Here is a 22,379-nt window from a genome sequence, read left to right on the forward strand (position 1 = left end):
CCCAGCGCTTCTCATCCACTCTGCTGAAAGGCGATCCTCAAGGTGCTCTGCTTTGATTGTCCAATCTGGGTTAGCACGTGACTCCAAAAATACTATAAATTTTCTTTCTACCAAAGCCAATGCTAGATCTGGAGTTGAATGATCAAAATCGGGCAATTAACTGTGCCCAGCTCCCAACTCCTACCCTCGTTAGATTTAAAACCTTTGCCTTACAATTGCCTCACTCTACTAGTTTGTTTCTTGTTTATTTTTTCTTGCACACCACACACCTAATATTGGAAATCCACTTCTATGCTGCTGCTTGTGAACTACAGCCAATACAGTCTGCTGTGCTGGTGCCACTGCAGGGGGATTCAGACAGCTTCACACATCAGTGTCTGGCCTCACAATGAAGCCCCCAAAATGTCTCCCAGGCAGATCGCCTAGCTGAGGTTCCCACCCCAAGCAGACCCCATAAATGGTTTCCTCAGGAGAGCTTTTAGCAGATGGATGCATCCCAAACCCTGGTAACTGGGTCTTCTTGATGCAAAATGGCAGCATTATGATTTCTCAGAGAATGTTTATGTGTGGTTCGTGGTGTCTAGCAGGTGTAAGGGATCTCATTTCTGATTACCTATATTCCCAATCTACTTTGCTCAGCTACTTTTGTACAGCAAAGCAATTATGGTTAAAAATCAGTTTACAACATGTGTTCATCCATATTCAGTTCTTTCCATCTCATGCCAGTCTCACATAGGAAAAAAAAAAAGAAAAGGGAAAACCCAACCTATATTTCAACTAGGAGATGAATTGGGGAAAGCCTTGAGTCCAAATCATCACAGTTTCGGTACCCAAAATTACTTGAGATCCATTTACTGAGAACACCATGTGTATTGTTGTTCGGTTGAACAAATGAAGCTACCCCCTTCAACCGTGAACTCGCATTCTGGGAAGACAATTACACCACACACTGCAAATAGTAAGGCCACTGCACAGCACAGTGTCCGAAGGTAAAAGTGAAAGAACATAAGGATGAACAAATGAGGCAGATAAGAGAGAGATGACTGAGGCTCTACTCTACACTGATTAATGTGAATCTGATAGGAGGAGCCTTGGGAAGCCGCTGGAAGGCTTTGAAGAAGTAACTGCTCCAGTCCAAATGGCAGACAGGAGAAATTATTTTAGAAGCAATATGTTGGGCTGATTTATCATGGTGAGAGGAAAGCAGAGGTGCCAGGGGAGGTAGGTAATATGTCCTAGTTTTTGTTCAGGGATTTGACTGTAGGAATAGGGAAGGAAGAGAGGATCAAAGGGGCCTATTTGATACTCCAGGTAAATAAGAGTTAGAAATGCTGACTTCTTTTTTCTTACCTGGCTTTACCCTGGAAAATTTACTACTTCTTTCAGTAATGCACACTTGTAAAAAAAAAAAGCCTGAGCATACACAGAAATGTTTTTAGATAGCCACTTTATTCATCCTACAGTCCGTCCCCCCCCCCCCCCAAAGCTTCTCAGTGATGGATAACCTCTCTCAAAACTGAAATGCCAATAGAAAACCTTCTCTCCTAGGCTAGAGGTCAGATATGTAAATGTGTAACAAAGATGAAGGTCCAAGTTGAGGATTCTTTAAGAATGCCAATGCTTTACAAGACAACTGGAAAGTTGTCACCTTAGTAATCCAAGTCTAATTGGGTACTTTATAATGGCAAATATACATAGTGTATTTTTATTCCTGCAAAGGTAAGGCAACTAAAAAGGTAATTTATCTCTTTCCATTTTTGCTATAGGTGAGAATGGGAAGTCTGACTGGAAAAGGGATGGAAGAAGAAGAGAGGGTAAAGTGCACAGGTGAAGCAGAGAACCAATGTGGCATAGTGGTCACCTTCCTGATGAGGCGAGAAGGGCTCTGTTACTCTCTGATCCTAAAGTGACCCCCTTCCCTCCCCAGCTCCCTAGCTGGGCACATGCTCAAGTACTGGACATTTCACTGCCCTGGCTGGGAAAGAAGGGGTACAGGCCACTCCAGAAGTCCTCCTGAAACTGCCCTCTAAATTAACCACCACTGAGAAGGTTTGGATGGAGAAACTATCAACTCAGGAGCCACAACCACGGAGAAGCAGTTGAAGGGGGATAACGACTGGAGCTGTAGGAAGTGCTGCCTTTGCATAACTCCAACCCCAGCACCCCCACACCTCGGAGTCACAAATTACAGCTTCCCAGGGGTCACACCAAAGGTCACCCGTGCCATTCCCACTGTTCCCCAGTGACCATGCTGGGCCAAACCCTCCTCTCTTACAGTAAATTAAAGGATTTAGGATCACCCACCTGTAAAAGTTCCTATTATTTTTCAACCCCTTACACATAGAACCAGATGAGTATTTTTTCATCTATCAAATTTATCTCTCTAGAGACAACCACTGTGGTTTCCTAATTAGGGATCTGTCAGTGTTTCCATTACAAACCCATATTTTTGCAGATGGAAGATTTTGCTCTAGGCTGAAGAGTGGCAAGGTATTAGGCTTACTTTCTTTCCTCTGGCAAATGAAAAACAAACATCTTTTGATTGATTCTTTAAGAAAGAGCAGAATGCAAATGCTGCCAATTTTAAACACGTTCCCCATGTACAAAGCATTTGGCTTCTCTCTCAAACCTTCAAACTATGGGCTGAGTCTACACCATGATCTCACTGCTTTAGAACATCCCCTCAGCTCTGCTTTGTTTCTCCTAATGAAAATGGAGAAAATGACAAGGGAAGCTACCTGGGAAGGCATGATCTTGCAGGCTCCTCAATGAATCTCGCATCCCTGCCCAGCGTTAGTGCAATCATACAGTTTGAAAAGTTCCAATTCTGTTCAAAAATGTATTCCGGAAAGTACGGCCGATTCACAAACATGTTATAGTTTGACATTCAACATTACTACATTCTTTACTGAATTCCCTTACACCCTTCATCAGAGAAAAAGTTCCTTGTGGGCAATAAACAGTTCCTTTCTGTTTTCTACTTCCCAAGTACTTGGTACAGTGCATTGACACCCAGTGAGTACTCAGTAAATAACAGTAGTAATGGCATTTGTTAAGCACTTACTATGTGCAAAGCATTACCACTACTACTACTTTTACTATTATTACTCCTACCTCATGGCCAGATCAACTGGCATGGGAGGAGTCAGGCTGGGAATTAGACTAGGCTGTAAACTCATTGTGGGCAAGAAACACGTTTACCAATTCTGTAATTCTATACTCTCCGAAGCACTTAGTACAGTGCTCTGCCCACGGTATGTGCTCAGTAAAAACGGTTGATTGGATTAGAGAGATCTTCAGAGGGGGTGATGGCCAGGGAGAACCTGTCAGGACACTGAGATGTAGAACATCTGCAACTAAGATCTGAAGAGTTAGGCTCTATCGGCCTTAATAATAATGATAATAATCATAATAATAATAATTGTCATATTTGTTAAGCACTTACTAGGTGTAGAGCACTGAACTAAGTGCCAGGATAGCTACCAGATACTCAGGTTCGACATGGGACTCAGTTTAAATAGGAAGGAGAACAGGTATTGAATCCCTATTTTGCAGATGAGGAACTGAGGCCCAGAGAAATTATGTGACTTGCCCGACAGTAGAGAAGTGGCAGAGCCAGATTTAGAACCCAGGTCCTCTGACTTCCAGAACAGGGCTCTTTCCATTAGGCCATGCTGCTGTCTGCTGGCTCCTCTGAATTTTTTTCCAGTCTCTTTGCCGCCCCTTCCCCAGACTACCCCTTGGAGGCTCTCCCCATCTGACCATGGCAAAATAATAGCAGGCCCTGGACGGGTGTCTGACGATCCACCAACTCCCTTGGGCATAAATGTACCACATCACTGGGCCACCCACCACTTTGTAAGGATAAATTAAAGATGCATTTTCCAAACAGCAGCACCAAAGCCAGGAACAGGATAACCGGAAACCCATCAACCCTTACTTCTCCACTAAGTCCGCTTTAATTAAAGTCTACTCGTATTAATGTCTGTCTCCCACTCTAGACTCTTAGCTCACTGTGGGCAGGGAGCATGTCTACCAACTCTGTTGTACTCTCCTAAGCACTTAGTACAGTGCTCTGCACACAGTAAGTGTTCAATAAGTACCCCTGATTAGAAACTAGAATGGAAGCATTTCAAGTTGAACACCTGAGGCCCTATAAGAACTCACTGTCATTCTGTTTGTTGCCTCAAAACTCTGAGTGATTCCTTCAAAGAGGTTTAAAGGAGTGTTTTACCATATGCTCTGGAAAAAATTGATTGGGTCAAAAGCAACCTCCATTCCCAAATCCAATTCCATTTCTTCTCACTTTCTTCTCAGGGGAGACGAAGAGCCACACAAGCCACCCTTCATAAATTGGAGGTAATAAAAAATGGGAGTAATGGCATTTGAGTACACTCTGGGTACAATGCATTATACTAAACATTTGGGAAAATACAAAAGAGTCACTCCATGTGGACGTGTGTGATAATTGTATATATAAAACTGCTACACGAGAATACTGTGAAGTCGAATGAGATACTGAATGTTGTATCTCCTACCAGCTTCCCTGCCTTCCACCTACACTGATCAGGGTGCAATAATATGCAGTGCCCCTTCAAGATGAATTATGTAAAAATAAAAATACAAGGGCCATCAGAAAGAAACTGCAGAATAAAATCAGAGAAAATTTCTCTCCATCACAACCTCCTACCATTAATGTCAATCCTTACTTGTAGGGGGTCCTGACCATGCTTGGTTAAAGAAGCATTATGGGTAGTTACAGCCATCTTTAGTGCTTATTTATATATGCATATTCAGCTGCACTTTATCAGTTATTTCATCCCCTCTTAGTTGTGTTATATGCTGTCATATGGTCTTTCTCCTACTCATATTATTTGTAAACCATTTATGTCTGTCTCTCCGTTAAATTGAAAACCCCCGTGCATAGGGACCATTTCTTTACATTTTAGTGCAATCAGTCAATAGAATTGATTAAGTGCCCATCTGCAGAGCACTGTACTAAGTAGCTGGGAGGGTAATAATAATGATGGCATTTGTAAAGCGCTTACTATGTGCTAGGCACTGTTCTAAGTGCTGGAGCACTGTTCTAAGCACTGGGCACTGTTCTAAACGCTAGGCTAGAGAATTAGTAGATATAATAATTGGGGATTTTGCAAAAAGCTTACTATGAGCCAAGCACTGTACTAACAGCTAGGGTGGACACAATTAAATCAAGTTGGACACAGTTCCTGTCCCACAGGGGTCTCAGTTTTAATCCCCATTTTACAGATGAGGCAACTAAGGCACAGGGGAAGTGAAGAGACTTGTCCAAGGTCAAACAGCAAAGGAATGGTGGAGCCAGGATTAGAACTCAGGTCCATCTGACTCCCAGGCCCATGCTCTGTCCACTTGGCTACACTGCTTCCCTAGATATGACCCCTGCCCTCCAGGGGTTTATAATTCAATGGGGGAGATAGACACAAAAATAATTTACAGATAAGAGAAAATGATGGAGTTAGTTATGTATATATAATTGCTATGGGAGGACAGTACACAATATATGCTTATTAGCTATCACTGACTAAGAAGATAAGAGTCCTGACCTCAGGCCACTAAAGATCAGCTGCAGCGGTGGCTGAATCACAAGCGGGTGATATTTTATCATTCATTCAATCATATTTATTGAGCGCTTACTGTGTGCAGAGCACTGTACTAAGCACTTGGAAAGTTCAATTCAGCATCAGATAGAGACAGTCCCTATCCAACAATGAGCTCACAGTCTATCCTACCTCTTCCCACTCTGGTGGGTTCAGGAACACATACCAAAGGAGAAGGCATTTTTTTTTTTGGTATTTGTTAAATGCTTGCTTATTAAGTGCCAGGAGCTGTACTAAACACTTGGGTAGATACAATCTAATCAAGTTGGACATAGTCCAAGTCCCACATGGCGCTAACAGTGTTAATTCCCGTTTTCCTTGGCAGGAATTTACCTGGCAATTGAAGCAGCATGGCTTTGTGGATAAAGCATGCCCCTGGGAGTCAGTCCCAGCTCCGCTACATGTCTGCTGTGTGAGCTTGAGCAAATCATTTAACTTCTCTGGCCTTCAGTTACCTCGTCTGCAAAATGGGGATTAAGAGTGTGAGCCCCATATGGCACAAGGACTGTCCAAACTGATTTACGTGTTTCAGAGCTTAGTACAGTGCTTGGCACATAGTAAGTGCTTAACAAGAACCATAATTATTATTATTATTTTACAGATGAGTTAACTGAGGCACAGAGAAGTTAAGTGACTTGCCCAGGGTCACATAAAAAGGTACTGAAAGGCTCTCAGAAAAGGTGACTTTGCCAGTGACAAGAAATGGAAGGGGTGACAGGATACACCGTTCCCAGCTCCAGACAACACTGCAAACAGTGAGCAGGGAGACGGGAATGGAAAGGCAGAATGGGAACTCAAGCTGATTCTGAGGCGTGGTGCTATTTAATGCACGGGCCTGAGACTAACTTTTGGAGGACACAAGCACAGACGGAGCATGCCACCAAGAAGGAAACAACCATACAAATACACAAGAGCCTTAATAAGTGCTTAGTACAGTGCTTTGCATACAGTAAGTGCTAAATAAATACGACACTGAATTTCATATTGGCACCTTTCCCTTTGACATCTTTACAAGAACATATTTGCTATGCCCAATGAAGAGAGAGCACAAAATGTAAAGTTCTGAACCCACCGCTACTACTGTCTACAGGCAAAGTTCTGAACCCACCACTACTACTGTCTACAGGCCTTGCACTTGGATTTGCATGCATTATTCCTTCCTTCCTCAGCCCCAGAGCATTTAGGTATCTTTCCATAAGTTATTTCATGTGTCTTCCCCTCTAGAATGCAAGATCATTGTGGGCAGGGAACTTGTCTACCAACTCTGTTATTTTGTACTCTCCCAAATGCTTAGTACAGTGCTCTTCACACTGATAACACTCAATAAATGTGATTAACTGATTGATTACAGGTCTGACCGACATCACACAGCCATCACCGAGGAATCACCTCCAGCAGAATCAACTTGTTTTTAATACAGGGCATGGGTGATTAACAAGTAATTTCCAAAGGTTCAGAAGAGCTCTTTGGTGTTCCGAACAGTAGTAGGATAGAATAATAAACAGGTCTACAGTGCTGCAAAACTTGAGGCTGAGGAGAAATGTCTGGGCTGCCTTTGAGTATTTGGATGATAACAATTTAATAAACACTGTTTACCTTTAACGTTTATTACAAAGAATTCACAATGAGCACACAGGGAACATGATGAATAATGTAACAAATGTGCAGTGAAATACAATTCAATGTGATAGTTTGAAGGAGGAGTCTTCCTGGCAGTCTTCCAGAGTGATGATGGCATGAAGCACAATTGGCTTTTTCCCCCCAAAACCTGACCCTGGGGAAAGAGCTGACGCCACACAGTGTCTTTGACTCGGGATCCCAGACGATGTCTACCAAACAATGCCTGGTCTTAGCACTGAGAAGTAACTCAATTGCCATTCTTTTTTGTTGAAGTGAATTAGATCCACTGGAGTTGTGTAATGCCTCCAAAAGATGAGCAATTTCCTCCCTTCCTCAGATATGATTGGATCAATAATCTCCACTTATCTTAGCAGTAGAATGATCCTCAGATCAAATGTTCCTGGGTAAAATGGCACCTTTTTTCTCCTCTGGAGTGCCTCACACCTCAGCAGAACATTATGGTCCATGATCCCAAAGGTCTCCATGACAACAGTTCAATGGAGAGCCCAGGTGTGTCCCAATAATGCAAGGCAGAGGACTGGGGCCCTAGAAAACTGTTATCAACCCCCAGATACTTCAGGAGAGCCCACTTGTCTGGATATTCCAGGGATGAGGCCTCTATGACCAGATGGGGAGAATAAATTTGTCATATTATGACTACCTTTCTATCACTGCGCCTAGCTCAATCTAAGCATATGGAATATCCCAAGGTTTCCTAAACACATCCACCAACACCATTTTCTCTCTCACTTCTGATTCTGCACTGGAGTCTGCCCCAAAATTAACTGGAATCATGCATCAGGCAAACAGCAGGCCCAGAGAATCCAACGAGAATTGAACCTATGTTTTCCAAATCTTCACCTATAAACTTCCCTCCCACTGGCTTGGGTCACTGCTCTTGGCATGGTCTATGCAGGCTGGGCTGGGGAGAAAATCTGCTCCCGGGAACTTTCGGATTCTCCCATCACCTCCGAGAAAAGCACTGTGGAATCGCCGACTTCCCTCCTGCCTCGGCAGGCCATGGGCTTCCTCCTGAGTGCTCTACAACTCCTCTATTACTGCTGAGACTCTGAGCCGATTTTGTCCATTTGTTTGTTTTGTGCTTTAATGGTTCATCACACCTGTTGTGTCTGTCTCCATTCCCTTCTCCCCATTTAAAGTTTTAGACTGTGAGCGCCATGAGGTTCTGGGACCATGTCTAATTCTCAACTGAGGATTCTCTCCCAGTGCTTAGCATAGTGCTCTGCACAGAGTAAGCACTTAAAAAGAGAAGCAGCATGGCTTAATGGAAAAAGCCCAGGCTTGAGAGTCAGAGGTCATGGGTTCAAATCCCAGCTCTGCCACTTCTCAGCTGTGTGACTTTGGGCAAGTCACTTAACTTCTCTGTGCTTCAGTTACCTCATCTGTAAAATGGGGATTAAGACTGTGAGTCCCACGTGGGACAATTTGATGACCTTGTATTTACCCAGAGCTTAGACCAGTGCTTGGCACATAGTAAGCACTTAACAAATACCATCATTATTAGAGAAGTAGCGTGGCTCAGTGGAAAGAGCATGGTTTTGGGAGTCAGAGTTCATGGGTTCTAATCCCAGCTCCACCACTTGTCAGCTCTGTGACTTTGGGCAAGTCACTTAAAGTCTCTGTGCCCCAGTTACCTCATCTGTAAAATGTGGATTAAGACTGTGAGCCCCATGTGGGACAACCTGATTACCTTGTATCCCGCCTCCCCCCCCAGCACTTAGGACAGTGCTTGGCACATAGTAAGCGCTTAACAAATACCATCATTATTATTTATTATTATTAAAAATACTATTATCACTATGCTTCTGGATCCTTTTCTCTCCACAAATACAAGCAAAATAAATCGGTATGCAGGCTAGAATGATGAATTCTTTTTTCTGAGCTCATTAAACAAATATTGGGCTAACATCAAGGTAATTCTAAAGACTTTCTGTCAGAGAAACTAAATATTGACCAAAGGAAACAGTAGTCAATAATTAGCATTCAAGGAGCAATACACCTTAATACTAACTAAATGGCAAGTCAGCTGGCATGATATTCCATTCCAATGAATGACCTACCCAAAATGCTGAATGAACATGGGCATGAACATCAGAGGGAAATATTCTTCACATCTGACAAGTGTCTAAATGTGCAGGGTCCATCAGGAGGCATGCATTTTGAATAGAGTATGAATTTATTTATGTGTCTCAAAGTCAAACATGACTGTCAAAAAGTGCATCTTAAAAGTGCACAGATGCATGGCACAGTACAAAGTTAGGAAGATCAATCAATGGTATTTACTGAGGGCTTACTGTGTGCAGAGCACTGTACTAAGCACTTGGAAAAATACAAAAGAGTTGGTAGACATGCTCCCTGCCCACATGGGGCTTACAGTCTCATAGTTCACTGGATAACTTTAGCCACAAACCTATGTATCCCCAAAATATAGCACCTGTGTCAGCTACAGTTGGTTCCCAAGCTTTTGGCTCAAGCTGTTTTAAAGCATTAATTCCTGATTTTTCTTTAGTAGTTGGCTGGTTACTGATAAATAATAATAATAATGATAATTGTGGAATTTATTAAACACTTACTATGCAGCAGGCACTATACTAAATATAGGGCTAGATGATCGGGTTGGGCACAGTTCATGTCACACATAGGACTCACTATGTGAGGTAACTATGTGAGGTAACTGAGAAGCAAAGTGACTTGCCCAAGGTCACCCAGCAGACAAGGGGTGGAGGCAGAATTAGAACCCAGGTCCTTCTGACTTTCAGACCTGTGGTCTACCCACTAGATCATGCTGCTTCCTGTTACAGAGCAGCTTCTACATGTGGAGGACAGTACCTAGCACTGTGCCACAGTTAACTGAATTTATAAGCATTGCAGTAAAACAATAATTCCCAAGAAAATGCAATCTATGAATTTTTGACCCAAATAATTTCCATTAATTTAGATGGTGTGCTTCTCATTTACTCCTGGAGTATCAGCAGCTATTAAAGAGCGATGGTCACCACCCAAAAACTAGATTCCCTCCCTGGACTACAGCCTTCCTCTGTTCATCATTCCTAAAAACAAGATCTTTACCAAAATAAAGGACTAGCTAAATCAGATAGAATGCCTCAGGCGCTGCTGGCAAACCTGCAAAATTTCAAAGGCCTAGACAACTCTGCATAAATTTAGCCAATCCTCTTCTTTACAGGAAGTCCAGCTTTAATGAAGTCTATAATGAGCTGGAGAAAACACATTTAATTAGATTATAAACTGCAACATAAAACAGCTGCATTATGCCTTTAAACGTTTTCCTCTCTCAAGATCAGAGAGTTGAAAAAGGGCTTATAAAACCGCCCATTCAATTTTCCTGCTTTAAAATAAAATGGCAGGCATTTAACACACCGGGCAACTTTCTAACAGGTAGAAGCCAAGCCTGCCATCTTATGAAATCATGCGCACAGAATAATAATAATAATAATGGCATTTATTAAGCACTTACTATGTGCAAAGCACTGTTTTAAGTGCTGGGGAGGTTACAAGGTGATCAGGTTGTCCCACAGGGGGCTCACAGTCTTAATTCCCTTTTTACAGATGAGGTAACTGAGGCCCAGAGAAGTTAAGTGATTTGCCCAAAGTCACACAGCTGACAACTGGCGGAGCTGGGATTTGAACCCATGACCTCTGACTCCAAAACCTGTGCCCTACGTTGTCAGTTGACAAAACACGGAGAAGATGTTGCATTGTTAGACAACAGTGGGAATTCCTAACAATCTCCTATGAGGATATAGAGACAGATAGCAAGACTCACTTTCTGCTCCATGATTTATAGATGAAATGTGCAGTGGTAAAAGAATACAAGAATAATTACAATGCATTTCAGAGCAGATCCTGACATGACTTTCCTGATAGTGAGGAAACTTAGCAAAAGGTTAAAGTTCTTTTCAAAAGAAAAAAAAAACCACACACCTAGGGGTGGGAGAACAAAGCAGACTTTCTTTGAAGAGTACACATTAAGCTCATGTTGATATATAGACTATAAAATCATAAACCCTAATTTTTTTGTGCAATTAAATTCCTATCCTCCCTAAAATCAGGTCTACTTCTGACTAGGTTGTGGGGTTTTTTTTTTCCTGGGCTTACAGGCAATATTTAAAATGCAAGGCACTCAGTTCGCCAGGGCCCCTGCCACTGCTAAAATGCTTCAGGAAGACTATTGGTCCAGGAGACCAAATCAACAACAGCATCAAATTTTTTTTAATGGTATTTATTGATGGTATCTGGTATTTAATGGTATCTGCACTAAGCACTGGGGTACACACAAGCTAATCTGGTTGGACACAGAGCCTGTTCCACATGGTGCTCACAGTTAATACCCATTTTACAGATGAGGGAACCGAGGCACAGAGAAATTATGTGACTTGCCCAATGTCACACAGCAGATAAGTGATGGAGCCAGGAGTACAACCCCAGTCCTTCTGACTCCCAGACGTGCTTTACCCACTAGGCCATGCTGCTTCTCTTATCATTATCACCACCTCCATAATGATAGTGGGGACTTATAGGAAGATGCTGAAACCAAATGATACTATAGATACTATACTTTTATTCATTCATTCATTCATTCGTATTTAATGAATGCTTACTGTATGCAGAGCACTGTACTAAGCGCTTGGAAAGTTCAATAAAGCAATCCCTGCCCACAACAGGCTTATGGTCTAGAGGACTTCTTTTATATTTAAGGCAGGCTTTTAGATAGACACTCCCCCGCTACACACACATAATTTGGTTTCATTTCCCCTGCCACTTGCAACTAATCATTCCTGTTCTTGGTATATTTATAACAGTGAAATGCCACATCGCTGTGGACATTCAATTACTCAAGCAGTAGTACTTACTGAATACTTATTGGGTGTAGAGCACTGTACTAAGCACTTGGGAGAGTACAATATAACAGAGTTGGCAGAGACTTTTCCTGCCCACAATGGGCTTATAGTCTAGAGGACTGTAACTGTATCTATTGCCTCCAATTTCAAGTTCTACTCCGCAGCAGCCTGACTTCATTCAGGGCAGGTCTGATTTCACAAACGCCTTGGACTATCTGGCGCAGGCCCTTCCACATGGTCTACTCATGTGTGATGGACCAGAATGGACTGGAAGAGGAGTTAGTGGAAATCACATTTTGTAAAAGAAATTACTGTTGCAACAGGGAACACTCCGCTTTGACTCAAGCAGCCACGCTGTTGTGGAGCAGTCTCTGAACCCTGTCAAATTTTGCAGAACAGCCAATACTAAGCAATCAGTAATAACTGTGATATTTGTTAAGTGCTTAGTATGTGCCAGGCGCTATACTAAGTGCTGAGGTAGATACAAGCTAATCAGGTTAAACCCAGCTGCTGTCCCGCATAGGGCTCACAGCCTCAATCCCCATTTTACAGATGAGGAAACTGATGCACAGAGAAGTGAAGTGATTTGCCCAAGGTCACACAGCAGACACATGGTTAAGCCAGGATTAGAACCCAGATCCTTCTGATTTCCCAGGCCTGTGCTCCATCTACTAGGCCATGCTCCTTCTGCAATTGGCAGAGTCTGAAGGAACTGATGATGCCAAACACTTTTGTGGATCTCTGCATAGCTATCTTGAGTATAGTGCTGCTACCACCTGCATGTCTCAGTGTCTGAGACCCTCTCTGAACCTCTTTAAAATGGGCTCCCTTTTAAACTGGGAGCCAAGGATGGAACAGGGATTGAGTCTAACCTGATGACCTTGTAACTACCCCAGCATTCGGGGCATGGTGTTTAAGAACTACAAATTGATAAAGCAACAGGAGCAGGAGGAACAAACCCAAATATAAAAAGAAATGATGATGATGATGCCTTCGGAAGGACGAAACCTAATGCAATTTTTCAAATGTTTCTTGTGGTAGAGGGCAGACTGCTGCAGGCTTTGGTCTGACATCCTGCTCTAGGTGAATGTGGCTCAATACAACCTAACTGGACTCCCCACCTGGATTAACCTAATCCAACTTTACTGCAAAGTCTGTATTTCAGGCCATTTTTAATGTCCAAACAGGTCTGCGTAAAACCCTTTTTGTTGCAACCTAGAGCCAAACATCGATTTATTCCATCCTGGTACATTTTCCAAGTCAGCAAAAAGAGCTGTTGTTAACCACACTGGGAGGAAATGGATGTTTGCCCTTCTCACCATCTTTCTGTCTAATCCTACTTTCCATAATGGCTACCTTTCTGGGAGAACTAGCCTGACCCACTCAATTTTGCTAAACCCTCTGAGATGGCTTCCTGCCTAATCCACGGCAAGAAACCCCATTCCTTATTACCAGATATCCCAGTTGTGTCTGCATCGTATCAAAACTCTTGAAATCTTTCTACTAAGATGAAACTAGGTTGAAAAAGACCAAAATATCACCAACAGCTTCCAGCCCAGGCTGTGGGACAAATAGGGAGGTAGCATGGTCTAGTGGAAAGTGCACACGCCTAGGAGTCAGAGCACCTGGGTTCTCATCCTAGCTTCACCACTTGCCTGCTGTGTGATCTTGGGCAAGTCACTTACCTTCTCTGTGCCTCAATAACCTCATCTGTAAAATGGGAATTAAAACCTCCTCCCTCCTCCTCAGACTGTAAACCCCAAGTGGGACAGGACAACTGTGTCCAACCTGACTAGCTTGTATCTAGCCCAGTGCTTAGTAGAGTGCCTGGCACATGGAAAGCACTTCAGTACCATAAAAAATAGTTTCATGAAGTTTAGTGGGATGCTCCACTAAAAATGCAACTATGGTGATTTTCTGACCTAACAGAAAGACTGATACTATACACGCTTTCCTCTCCTTTTCAAGGGCTCAATTAGCACTACCATTGAATAAAACAATGTGTTCCTCACTGGCAGAAACCAAGTCTAAGTATATTGGCAATATTTATTAAGCAAAGCCCACTTCAGTAGAACTGAGATCATTTCCAGTATGAATATGAAAGTTAAAAATAGACAATTCAGAACACACAGAGTGCAAGCAAAATCCTGTTCAACTTCAGAGGTGGCAGGGTTACTAATGCATGGCTACTTCAAAACAACGAAATAAATTGCTTTTTTAGATCAACTGGCAACCCTTTACAGAAACACTAAACATTAGACAAGATTTGCCAAACAGCAGATTTCATAAGGATTGTTAGATTCAGCATCCCATTAGTTTGCATGAGAGAGCTTTGCAGCAAGGAGCAAGCTTAACCAAGTCTTAATTCCGACAATTGTTATTCAGTATGGGAAATCAGACCATTAAACCACCCGGTCATTTTCCTTGGTTTCCTGAGGTTGCACTTCCTAGCAGGGGGGAAAAAACCCAAAGCGCACTGTAACTTTTGTTTCATTTTTAATGAGATCTTCTGTGGCCTCTGATTCATCACCAAATTGGAGAGCTGGGTAATTTCTGCTTCAGGAATCATTTCAATTTACTAATTTAGTAAGTTTTTTTTTCCCCAATTTGCAGACGGGCACTGAATCTGAGCTTGTAGCAGACACTTCCTTTGGTATAAAATATCTTCCAAAAAAAAAAAAATTACCTCAACAGCAGCGAGCAGGATAGCCAGTCTGAACTACAAGCAAAGTGTCCAAACTGCATCCAAACCACCAGACATTCTGTTCTGACAATCAGAGCACGGATCTGCCAGACCCCAGGATACAAGAGCCCATCACTTTAGCAGGGTTTCAGATTGTTAAATCAAACCAGGTAGTCATATGGAAAAGGCTCACATTCAACTAAACGGTGTTCAGGGGCAAGACTATAGATTATCAGGTTCCCAGGGGTTTAGTTAAAATTCTACTAAAACTCTTCTTGTCCGAAGTATAGAGAATTGGTAAGGGATTCATGTGAAATAAAGATGGCAAAACATTTTCTACACAATTCTGGCAAGTAAGTTCACAAAGGTATGTACAACTCTGAACACACAGTAGTTGATTCCTACTTTTGGAACCCACCTGTTCACTGAAAATCTTCTCTCCTCAGATAGCAGTCTCTGAAGACTCTGTCAGGTTTCTTTTGCCCCTCCTAGCATCAGGAGTGAGAAGGTTGTGGGTTCTTATCCTAGTTCCACCACTTGTCTTCCATGTGAACTTGGGCAAGTCACTTCACTTCTCTGTGCCTCAGTTACCTCATCTGTAAAATGGGGATTGAAACTGTGAGTCCCATGTGGAACAGGGACTGTGCCCAACCAAATTTGCTTTTCTCCACCCCACTGCTTAGTATAGTGCCTGGAATACAGTAAGCACTTAACAAATAACACAATTATTAGTACTACTACTAGGTTCCTTCATAAAGTATGAACTGGACTTAAACTTGAGAAGCCAATTCTTTCAGAAACACCAGCTGCCTGGATGATTTGGTATTCCTGCTAATTGTTTAAAGTTTTCATGCTGTTGTGTCTTTGCCACACTGTGTGTCCTTAACCCATTGACAGGTAGTTACTCTAATTCATTACTTTCTCCATAGTGGGCAGGTCAGACATTATCATCATAATACACTGATGCATGTCTCCCTGAGCTGGGGACATATCAATCTTTGAGCTTGGTTATGGGTTGCTTTATGTGCTGGTTGTCTCCCTGCTGGGAGGACTGTTGAAATATTTAAGGTTTGCTGTCTGGTACAAATGTGGGCTTATAATTACATCCTGAAAATAAGAAAGGAGGCACCTAATGCCCAGACCATTACGAAGACTCTTTCTTCTATTAAGGTGATAAACAGTTGAGGAAATGATCACCACAGGCAATGTTCTGGTAAAGAGAAACCAGCAGATGAAGACTATTCCGAAGACCAAGGACACCCATTTGCTGTCTGAATTAAATGCATTTAAAAGGAAGCAAGAGGGGCAAGGGCAGGAGGAACTCTGTCTATGAGAAATAGATGGTGGTTATCATTTAAGAGCTAAAATGAACTAAAAGCACCTGTTATATCTATCTTTCTGCAGCAAAGTTCACTCCATCTTTTTCAAAGTCAGGGGCCTGGTGGAGGGGCAAATGAGGTTTTATTTTTTTTTTTAATTAAAACTCTCCATCTTGCTCAAGACCTCTATGATTGGCAAGCATATTGAGCATTTCCTCCATCTCTCTGGTTTAAAAGCCCAGGTTTTTAAAAAATAAGTTGATTCCACTATTAATTTAAATGGCACTTTTATAAAACATCCTACTGTCCCTAGGAAAGCACATAGACTCTGATGAGCCATTCCCAGAGAGAAATGGGATGGTATTTTTTCCAGTGGTTGTATTATACTAGTTGATTTCTATCACAAATTAATCAGGTGTTTGAACTGGCTTAGAACTGCAATTACAACTACTGAACTTCTGTTGGTGAATTAAATGATTTTTGTCAGGGTTTCTGTTACCTCGAAAGTTACTGTGGCTGCTGATATTAAGAATGGAACAGAACTGTTTTGTAACCACTGGAAAAGAGTCTTAGAAATTCTGCTTAAATTGTTCTCTGTGTTCCAGCTCTGGGTCAAATTGATCGCTTCTGGTAAGTGAAGCAAAATAACAATAATAACAATAATAATAATGGTATTTGTTAAGTGCTTTCTATGTGTCAAGCACTGTTCTAAGCACTGCGGTAGATACAAGATAATCAGGTTGTCTCATGTGGGGCTCACAGTCTTAATCCCCATTTACAGATGAGGTAACTGAGGCACAGAGAAGATGTGACTTGCCCAAAGCCAAACAGCTGATAAGTGGTGGAGCCAGAATTAGAACCCATGACCTCTGACTCCCAAACTCGTTCTCTTTCCACTAAGCCACACTGCTTCCCTCTGACCACTCTGCAACATGTTCGGGAACTGTCTTGGATGCCCACATCAATCAATGGCATTTAATGAGCCCTTACTTTGTGCACTGCACTAACCACTTGAGAGAGGGACAGATTAATGGAGTTAGTACCCATGTTCCCTGCCCACACCGAGCCTACAGTCTAGTGCACACAGGAGACACTCCCTGTGCCCAGGATCATCTTGGCTTCTTTCATCTGCGGCCAAACTCCTCACTGCCTCCTCCTACCCACCCTGAATCCTTCATACCAAATAACAGGAGCTCCCCAATAAAGACCCTCCTCTTAGCTTTCCTGTTTGATCACCAACTGTCAATGAATTAATAAATAAATCAAGGGCACGCATTGAGCACTTACTGTACGCACAGCACTGTATTAAAAGCACATAGGAGAGTAATGTCTAATAGAGTTGGTAGACAGCATTCCTGTCCTCAAGAAGCTAACAGTCTAGTCAACTAAATTAGCAATAAACCTCTTCTCAGGAGTGGGACTTTAAAACTGAGGGCAAACCTAAATCATTTGGATGCCTTGAAACCATCCAATGGTTCACAACTCAGTGAGGGAGCAGGAAGGTTGGCTGCCTCAAGGAAAAAAAAAATGGGATTTTAATACATTCCCCACACAACTATCAATCTTGTTCTGGACTTTAGGAGGGTTCGTCTCTTCAGCTGTAGGATGGGCTTGCCAGGGGTGACAGTCCATCAATTTAACGTACAAATGATTCCACTAAGGTAAAGAGGAAAAAAGAAAAAAGAATAAGAAATTTGTCAAGGGGCAGGAGAGAACTCCATTTCAGACCCTTTCAGGCAATTTAGAAGATTAGTACCTAAGAGGAAAACTGTTTAACTGCCTTTCTGGAAAGAAGTCCAGATTTACATTGTGACTTCCCCTCATCGGCTTTTAAATAGTATCCACAGCTGGTGGGGGTGGGGGGGAGAGGCGGAATTTTGCATTTGGAAGAAAGGCCATTTAACCAAAGAGGGGATTTTTTTTTCTTTCAAAGAGAAAGGCATTATCCGTGCAAAGAGAAATAATTACCCGGTACCACTTTCTCCTTGCCACAAGAAGAGTGGAGGCTGCCGCACCATGATTACACATCAATCTCATGGTCTTTGCTGAAGACATCCTCCGGTTATCACAATGGGATAGAAGTAATCCAAAAAAGCACACACACAACTCACCACCATTGCTTTTCCAAGCACCTACAGTGACAAACCAACACTGCACTTGAATATTTTATAGCTTTTCAGCTTGATGGGTGCTTTCCTAGGCTTCAGGAGCCAGCATTCCTTCCTAAGAAGTCTCCAAAGCACCATAAAAAATTTATACTAAAAAGAAGACTAGTTTGCAAATCAAACTGCTTTCCAATAGGGCATCTCCTGGTTGGGAAGAAATATCTAAAATTGTGGCTATATATGATACAAAATATATAAACAATCCAATGTACAATATTGGATTGTATTGTACATATTACAGTATGTACAATATGTACACAGTGTACATGTACATAGTGTATGTGTATTAGATATGTACACAGTATATATTTTGTTGCCAACTTGCACTTCCCAAGCGCTTAGTACAGTGCTCTGCACACAATCATACGATTGATGATGATAAACAATCCTTATCTTGAAACATGGGTTCTAGGAAAATACAGTAGACCAGGTAATAAAAATTTCTGGTTCCATCTGTATTTGTTAAGCACTTACTATGTGTCAAATGATACAATACAATTGGTTCTCCACTTGTATTAGGTTTGAGCCACAAAGAAGGTTTAAGATGTAAGAAGGTTTGCATTCCTTAGCAGGAATAGGCAAAAAGAGGAAAAACAAGACGTCTACCAGTGTGGCTGGATTCTTTTTTCTGCAGGGACTTAACAGATCCCCAGAGACTTAACATGGCACCACACACACACACACACACACACACACACACACACACACGCAACTAAGGCTCTGCATCCCTCCTTCCTAAGGAAATTGTGCAAAGGACGACAGGTCCATTTCCCAGACACCTTCTTCTCGAGTCTACATTTGCCCTCCAGTGCAGTGTCTCATCATGTAATAATTTAAAAACATTTAAAAAAATATTCAATTTGGATGTTATCCCTTGTGTGACCTCTACGGAATAAAACAGTACAATTTGGTCTTACTGGAGCAGGGACAGTAAAAGAATGTAAATACATAGCCTGAATCTTTCAGTTGATTGTTGATTTTGCAGTAGCACTGCTAAATTATTAAAATTCTTAAACAATTACAAATTACTACCTGCTACAATTACTTTTTGGCACATACCATTCAGGTTGCAGGATAATCAAAAGTTGCAGTTTTTTGTTAAAGGATTAGACTAATGTTTTTTTAAATATTTAAAAGGAGATCAACTTATGATTTTCAGCATACTTGAATTTAATAACTATCTATCCTAAAGGAGAGAATCTATGCTAAAGAAGCAAAACAAATGCATTAAGCCAAATAGATTCTGCTCTCAGAGCCTAGATTTTGGTGGAAGTGCTCTTGATAAGTAGGTATTTACAAGACAGCATTCTTGCTGAGAGGCAAGCCAAGAAAATTTATGAAAACCCTACAAAGAAATAGGTTTTTGTTTGGCAAAAATTGATGGGTTTTTTGATACTTGCTTTTTACCTCAAATGGCAATCTCTATATAACTATTTCTGTCTGACAGCACAGTCTATTAACTCATCTCAGAACTATATTTCATTTTTACGGAAATTACCTGCAATCATAAAACTGTTATGCTGACCCACTTTAGGGCCACAAGATCATTCAGTTGCCTGTATGTCCCACCATTTCTCTGGAGAAATAGGAACAAATAAAACTTGAAAAGCATAAACGGCCCACAACCACAAAATCAGCAACTCTGTTTTCTATTATGTTACCCAAGGGGACACAACCCAGTCTAAGGAAATGACATTGGGTCTGGGAGTCGGGAGAACTGGGTTCTAGTCCCAGCACTGCCACTGGACTACTGTGTGACCTTAAACAAGTCACTTAACCTTGCCAAGCATCAGTTTCTTGATCTGTAAATGGGTACTGACACCTGCTATCTCTTCTACTTAGGCTTTGAGATCCATATGGGACAGAGCTTATGATTAGTCTGATTATCTTCCCTCCACACCATCTTTTTTTTTTTGAGGGGGGCAGGGGTGGGAAAGTTAGTGAAAGAAGCAAGTATTTTTTAAGCATTTATTATGTGCCAGGCACTGAACTAAGCACTGCGGTATACACAGCTAATCAGGTTAGACACAGTCCCTGTCCTACATAGGGTTCACAGTCTTAATCCCCATTTTATAGGTGAGGTAACTGAGGTCCAGAGAAGTGAAGTGACTTGCTCAAGATCACACAGCAGACCAGTGGCAGAGCCAGGATTAAAACACGGCTCCTTCTGGCTCCCAGGCACAGGCTCTTTCCACTAGGCCATGCTGCTTCTTCTTCCTATACACAATGCTTGGCACCTAGTGAGTTTATAATAAACAATATTATTAATACAAAGAATGAATCCTATCTTTAATTTCCATTATAAACCATAAAGCGGATAACGGTAAACCCTTAAACCATTATAATTATTTACCTTTTCTTTGCCTCCATTAGGCCAGAGTTTAGAACATTTTTATTTAGAATACTCTCCCTGACTATTTGCTGCTCTCCCCCACTAACCGTCCTCCTCAGTCACAGACACATGTCGCTCCAGAGGGTGAACAGATAAACTGCAGCTCCCTAGCAGAGGGGTCTCCAGAGCAGGAGAGCAGATGGAATCCACAAAGAAGGGAAAAAGTAAGGTAGTCAGATTGGGGGGTGGTGCTCCTCGAAGTGGGATCCGGGCAGGATGGGAAAGGAAGATAAAGGGAGAGTGTAAGGGGAGAGGGGAAAGGGGAATAAGGAAGAGAGAAATGGAAGAGTAGTTTCCTCCCCCAGCCTCTCAACCCCAGCAGTACTGCCTAAGTTGGGTACTTCACCATTGAGGCTACAACTCCCATTTTGGAAATGTCACCTTTCCTTTTCCTAAATGTCACCTGTTTCTGAGGTAACTCTAGGTGCTTTGCTCCCTTCTGGGAACTGAAACAGAAGTAGCTGTGCCATCTGTGCCTCCAGAAACCTCTTTCCCCAAGTCTCTTCCTAGGTTGGCTCCTGAGCAGTTCAAATGCTCTCCTTGGCTTTTACCTATATCACCTCACCTCTCAACCTCTCAGTTTCCGCATCTGTAAAATAGGAACAAGATACCTGCTCTCTCTTAGACTGGGAGCCCAGAGTGGGACAACAGATACACAAGACAGAAGACAAGCAGCACATAGAGCAAAAGGGTAGAGGTTCTAATCCTGGATCCGCTGCTTGTCTGATGTGTCACAAGGGGCAAGTCACAACTTCTCTATGCCTCACATACCTCATCTGTAAAATGGGGATTAATATTATGAGCCCCAAGTGGGGCATGGACTGTGTCCAACCTGATTACCTTGTATCTACCCAGAGCTTAAAATGGTGCCTGGCACATAGTAAGTGCTTAACAAATACCATTAAAAAAAAACAAAAACAAAAAAAACTTTCCCTGCCCCAAAGAAGCACATACTTTAATGGAGGAGATGGACATGTAAATACTTACAGACTGAATAATTGGGAATTAATGGTTGACTGTACATTTGAAAGACTATTCCTCTCTCCAGGGAAGCAAGTAGAGGGAGTCATCTTTACTTCTCCTTCCAAGCAAGAGAATTGTTATTTTAGGGATAGCTCTGACTCCAGGTTGGTTAATGATTGTTTTTATGTAAGAGAAAAGGTGGTTGTTCTAATACAGAATGCTCCAAGAGGGATTTCGTGTCTATCAGAGAGGTGACCTCTCTACTGATCTGTGGTCTCCTCAGAAGAAAGGCTCTAAGATACCACCCTCTAAGAGTAAAATGGCATTATCGAGCAAAGTGCTAAAGAGGAGCTAGGAATTTTTTTCAAACTGAAAAGGGGTCCATGGTAACAGTCACTACCAAAAAGAAGAAACCTGTAATCAGCAGAAACACTGTCTGCCCTGTGTATTTTGGGCAGACATGCATGGGTTACTAAAAACAACTGAGCAACAGGGTTTATTTAATTTGGGGAGGAGTAGAGATACCTAGCTTTAGAGGTCAGCTCTGTTATTATATGAATAAGAAGCACAGCGATATCCTAAATTCCTTATGCTATTATCTGCTAGCAAGACTGTGATCTTGAAAAAAAGAAATATACTTAAGATCTTCTTTTCTCCCCACAACAATAATTCCCGATCAATAATTTCCCATAAATTTCCAGCACATTAAATGCTTCTTGTG

The 22,379-nt window shown here is 41.9% G+C and overlaps 1 protein-coding gene across 8 annotated transcripts in view; it reads right to left on the reverse strand.

The window, feature by feature from the left end:
* SMYD3 (SET and MYND domain containing 3) overlaps positions 1-22,379 on the reverse strand; it is a 344,076-nt gene that overhangs the window by 118,268 nt on the left and 203,429 nt on the right. Inside the window, exon 1 of one of the 8 annotated variants that reach the window (XM_038761110.1) lies at positions 15,238-15,311. The exons of the other annotated variants lie outside the window; for them this stretch is intronic. The gene's annotated coding sequence lies outside the window, so the exon portion shown is untranslated. Of the gene's footprint in view, positions 1-15,237; positions 15,312-22,379 lie in introns of those variants that run through there. 8 annotated transcript variants of the gene reach the window in all.

Source organism: Tachyglossus aculeatus, chromosome 19 (genome assembly GCF_015852505.1).
Source record: "Tachyglossus aculeatus isolate mTacAcu1 chromosome 19, mTacAcu1.pri, whole genome shotgun sequence".
In the NCBI taxonomy this organism is placed as follows: domain Eukaryota; kingdom Metazoa; phylum Chordata; class Mammalia; order Monotremata; family Tachyglossidae; genus Tachyglossus; species Tachyglossus aculeatus.